This window comes from Salmo salar, chromosome ssa01 (assembly GCF_905237065.1).
Source record: "Salmo salar chromosome ssa01, Ssal_v3.1, whole genome shotgun sequence".
Taxonomy (NCBI): domain Eukaryota; kingdom Metazoa; phylum Chordata; class Actinopteri; order Salmoniformes; family Salmonidae; genus Salmo; species Salmo salar.
The window spans coordinates 167,264,164-167,270,007 of NC_059442.1; the positions used below are offsets into that span (position 1 = coordinate 167,264,164).

General features: G+C 44.4%; 1 protein-coding gene across 2 annotated transcripts in view; it reads left to right on the top strand.

The window, feature by feature from the left end:
- LOC106572010 (ras-specific guanine nucleotide-releasing factor RalGPS1) overlaps positions 1 to 5,844 on the top strand; it is a 278,753-nt gene that overhangs the window by 145,460 nt on the left and 127,449 nt on the right. The gene's annotated exons all lie outside the window — the stretch shown is intronic.

A 5,844-nucleotide genomic window follows, 5' to 3' on the forward strand; every position in this document is an offset into this window, starting at 1 on the left:
GCTCAAACCTACTGGGGGATGTGCCTCTGCTTTTAAGTTGAAACTACTACACCAAACCAAACCTAGGTAAAAAAAAGTCTTCAGACATCTTCCAGAAGCAGGTTGCCTTCGCAACCCTGCCCACCTTGGTGTGCAAAATACAGGGTTCACTAAGCAGTGGTGTAAAGTACTTAAGTAAAAATACTTTAGTTCTTCAGTAGTATTTTGGGGTATCTGTACTTTACTATTTATATTTTTGACTACTTAGAACTTGTTAGATTTTGAATGCTTAGCAGGACAGGAAAATGGTCCAATTCATGCACTTATCAAGAGAACATCCCTGGTCATCCCCACTGCCTCTGATCTGGCTGACTCACTAAACACACATGCTTCGTTTGTAAATTATGTCTGAGTGTTGGAGTGTGCCCCTGGCTATCCATAAATAAAAATAAAAAAAATGGTGCCGTCTGGTTTGCTTAATATAGGGAATTTTTTATTATTTATACTTATATTTTAGCAATTACATTTACCTTTTAATGCTTAAGTATATTTAAAACCAAATACTTTTAGACTTTTACTCAAGTAGTATTTCACTGCGTGTCTTTCACTTTTACTTCAGGAATTTTCTATTAAGGTATCTTTTACTTTGACTCAAGTATGACAATTGTGTACTTTTTCCACCATTGTCACTGAGTATCAGCTGTGGGACAGTCATTTTGTTCCTAATTCTCTGGCCAGTTGCATTAGCACTCTTTCAGTCCTGGGAAAGAGGACTTGTCTCTTCCGTGCCAGTTATGGCATCTGTTTATGCGTTATTGTGTCATTTTTCAGTGTGCCCACTCAATGACCCTAGAATGAGGAACAATACAGCTGTTGTTCCCATCACACTACCTCAAGTTATGTCGGACAATATTAGCCAATATCATCTCTTGTTTAGTGTAAACAGACACAAAGCCGACACTCTTCAAACAGCCCTGGGAGAGCAGAGCTTCTGAAGTGAAATGATAAGGCCGGGGGTATATTGTGTTATCCAGTGAGTGAATGGAAGAGAGGCGTGGTCGTCTAACTTTCACTGTCTCCATTAGTTCAAAGACAGAATGGGCCACTGTGTACTGGGTTTGATCACACGTCAGACTGCTAAGCGATATACACTACATGACCAAAAGTATGTGGACTCCTGCTCGTCGAACATCTCATTCCAAAATCATGGGCATTAATATGGAGTCTGTCCCTCCCTTTGCTGCTAGAATAGCCTACACTCTTCTGGGAAGGCTTTCCACTAGATGTTGGAACATTGCTGCGGGGACTTGTTTCCATTTAGCCACGAGCATTAGTGAGGTCAGGCACTGATGTTGGGCGATTAGGCCTGGCTCGCAGTCGGCGTTCCAATTCATCCCAAAGGTGTTCGACGGGGTTGAGGTCAGGGCTCTGTGCAGGCCAGTCAAGTTCTTCCACACCAATCTCGACAAATAATTTCTGTGTGGACCTGGTCATGCTGAAATGGTTAAGTGCCTTCCCCAAACCATTGCCACAAAGTTGGAAGCACAGAATCGTGTAGAATGTCATTGTATGCTGTAGCGTTAAGATTCACCTTCACTGGAACTAAGGGGCCTGAACCATGAAAAACAACCCCAGACCATTTATTCCTCCTCCACCAAACTTTACAGTTGGCACTATGTATTGGGGCAGGTAGTGTACTCCTGGCATCTGCCAAACCCAGCTCCGTACTGCCAGATGTTGAAGTGGGATTCATCACTCCAGAGAACGCGTTTCCACTGCTCCAGAGTCCTATGGCGGCAAGCTTTACGCCACTCCAGCCGACTCATGGCATTGCGCATGGTGATCTTAGGCTTGTGTGCGGCTGCTCAGCCATGGAAACCCATTCCCAGTTATTGTGCAGAGTCAGTTTGGAACTCGGTAGTGAGTGTTGCAACCGAGGACAGATGATTTTTACGAGCTTCGTGCTTCAGTACTCAGCAGGTCCCGTTTTGTGAGCTTGTGTGGCCTACCACTTTGCGGCTGAGCCATTGTTGCTCCTAGACGTTTCCACTTCATAATAACTGTTGACCGGGGACAGCTCTAGCAGGGCAGAAATGTAATAAACTGACTTGTTGGAAAGGTGCCATCCTATGATGGTGCCACGATGAAGGTTACTGAACTCTTCAGTAAGGCTATTCTACTGCCAATGTTTGTCTATGGAGATTGCATGGATGTGTGCTCGATTGTATACACCTGTCAGCAACTGTCAGTGGCTGAAATAGCCAAATCCACTAATTTTGAAGGGGGTGTCCACATACTCTTGTATTATATAGGGTACATTTCCCAAAGCTGATCTGTTCTCCCTGTTCAGCGATTTTGTGTTTGTGTGCCAGGTCCTGCCCTTTTTTTTAAATGAGTTTAAGGCGTTTATGATACCAGAGCAGACTCATCGGAAACCGTCATAACAGCCAAGACGGGGGATAACAATAGAGCTTTGACTGGAGCAGTTTGAGTGACAGCGAGGTTAAACCAGTCCCCCCGGGTTGCCTATTTTAAATTGTTGACTGTTTTGGCTCATTTTGGGCACCGTGGCCCTGTTGGCCCCTCTGAGTAGTTAAGAACTCCATAGAAAGTGGCAGAATGGAGACCACCATCACTAAGCCTCTCTCTCTCACACACACATACAGTATGCATACACACACACACACACACACACACACACACACACACACACACACACACACACACACACGCACGCGCACACACACACACACACAGTATGCATACACAAATTTTTTGGACGGCTCCCAAGTGGCGCAGCAGTCTAAGGCACTGCATCTCAGTGCTACAGGCGTCACTACAGACCCTGGTTCAAGTCCAGGCTGTATCACAACTGGCCGTGATTGGGAGTCCCATTGGCTCAGTGTCATCCGGGTTTGGCCGGTGTATGCCGTCATTGTAAATAAGAATTTGTTCTTAACTGACTTGCCTGGTTAAATATATATATATTTTAAAATAAATAAATACCAGAGGCTGATGAATTTTGTTGTTTAATGGAATGCTTGTATCCTTAGCCTGTTTGTCTGTGTTCATTCTTCATGTTCTCACATTGAATTGCTTTGACAAAACCTCTGTATCTGACCCAGTTTCTATCTGGGTGCTGTATCATTTCATTTACCTCCACAGCTGTCCAAAAGAAAACACCAAAGTGACTGGACATAGTTTATTATGCACTGGGTGGTTAGAGCCCTGAATGCTCTAGTTGATTATACACTGGGTGGTTCGAGCCCTGAATGCTCTAGTTGATTATACACTGGGTGGTCTGAGCCCTGAATGCTCTAATTGATTATACACTGGGTGGTTCGAGCCCTGAATGCTCTAGTTGATTATACACTGGGTGGTTCGAGCCCTGAATGCTCTAGTTGATTATACACTGGGTGGTTCGAACCCTGAATGCTCTAGTTGATTATACACTGGGTGGTACGAACCCTGAATGCTCTAGTTGATTATACACTGGGTGGTTCGAGCCCTGAATGCTCTAGTTGATTATACACTGGGTGGTACGAACCCTGAATGCTCTAGTTTATTATACACTGGGTGGTACGAGCCCTGAATGCTCTAGTTGATTATACACTGGGTGGTTAGAGCCCTGAATGCTCTAGTTGATTATACACTGGGATGGTTCGAGCACTGAATGCTCTAGTTGATTATACACTGGGTGGTTTGAGCCCTGAATGCTCTAGTTGATTATACACTGGGTGGTTCGAGCCCTGAATGCTCTAGTTGATTATACACTGGGTGGTTCGAGCCCTGAATGCTCTAGTTGATTATACACTGGGTGGTTCGCGCACTGAATGCTCTAGTTGATTATACACTGGGTGGTTCGAGCCCTGAATGCTCTAGTTTATTATACACTGGGTGGTTCGAGTCCTGAATGCTCTAGTTGATTATACACTGGGTGGTTCGAGCCCTGAATGCTCTAGTTGATACACAGCAGATTAATACCTTACAAAAATAACCTTAATGAGGATAATTTATATACAGAGAGGACTGGATTATTCACGTGACGTTGTGTGTACACTACAGGGAACCTCTCGTCTGTATTCTGTCAAGGATCACAAACTGAAGCGTGAGATTAAGATCTCACCCGAAAGGGATTTGTAATAGAGTTAGACACACTTGGTCTCGTTGTGATAACAGGTAAACTAGTGGTTAGAGCGTTGTGCCAATAGCTGTAATATTGATTACGGCATTGTTGGGTTTAGAGCTTGCAAGAAAGACATTTCACTGTACTTGTGCATGTGACATTAAAAACTTGAAACCTATTTGCTCCAGGGTCCCTGTCAATAATTGCAGGCCCTGGCTGTGACCCCACTCTCTGAGGGGGTCTTGGGGGGAGTAGGATATGCAAAAAACACATTTCCATTTAACTCCACACACTGTACAGGTTACACACTTGTACGTGTGTGAAACAGGACACATATAACCTATTTGACTTCTGGTTTGGCAAAATACTCAGAGCAAGTGGCCTCATGTAGATCGCCCATCTGAATCATTGAAGCTGCAACGTTGTTCTTTCTACGATCTTCCATCTTGCCTTAAAGCTCGGACTGCATGAAAGGAGATTAAAAAGGATTGTGAGAGGTTAACTGGGATGAGTCGGGGGTTGTTTTGGACAGTGGTTGGTTATGTAACTGGTGGGCCGTTTGTTCATAAAAAAAAAAAAACATCTGCACTTTAAAAAGGTATGCTCACTGAACATATATTTTGATGGCATACTGGCAAGGCCCTTTCGATAGCATACTATCACCATCACTTTTCAGCTTCAGGTCTTCCCTTGCCCTCCTGCTGGTAAACAATAAGTTAGGAGGCTCTCTGTGATGCATCCAGTGTCAACACACCTCTGGAGAGAGGTCAGATCGATTTGTTTGACCTCATTCTCCCTAATGGTTCATTAGGACACAGCGATGAAGACTCCTTTCCAAGCATCCTCTCCTTTCTCTCCATCCTCTCCTTTCTCTCCATCCTCTCCATCCTCTCCTTTCTCTCCATCCTCTCCATCCTCTCCTTTCCTTTCTCTCCATCCTCTCTCTCCTCTCCTTTCTCTCCATCCTCTCTCTCCTCTCCTTCCTCTCCATCCTCTCCTTTCTCTCCATCCTCTCCATCCTCTCCTTTCTCTCCATCCTCTCCATCCTCTCCTTTCTCTCCATCTTCCCCTTTCTCTCCATCCTCTCCTTTCTCTCCATCTTCCCCTTTCTCTCCATCCTCTCCATCCTCTCCTTTCTCTCCATCCTCTCCTTTCTCTCCTCTCCTTTCTCTCCTTTCTCTCCATCCTCTCCTTTCTCTCCTCTCCTTTCTCTCCTTTCTCTCCATCCTCTCCTTTCTCTCCTCTCCTTTCTCTCCTTTCTCTCCATCCTCTCCTTTCTCTCCTCTCCTCTCCTTTCTCTCCATCTTCCCCTTTCTCTCCATCTTCCCCTTTCTCTCCATCCTCTCCATCTTCCCCTTCGAACCCCATGACACTCACCCAGCCAGCCACTCCTCCCTTACAGGGAATTCCCCACAGTAGCTGAGCAGAGCAAAATCTGAAGTTGCTACGAATCTCTGCTCTGCTGTGGAAATGGATGAGCTTCTTTGTTGGCTCAGTTGTTTGGCCAAAATAGACACTTGTTACTACAGGGAAAGGTGCCTCTTTCTAAATAGTTGGGGTCACTTCCTGTACATATTCTTAAAATCTAGGAAAGAAAACAAACTAATACAATTTTTTTTTTTTTTTTTTTTCAGTGAGTGTTTTTGGATAGGGTCACCAGATATGAATTCCTGTGTCATGTTTCCTCAAAGTAAAAAAAAAACTTAAAGCATCATTAATAATATTGCATAACAGCCAGA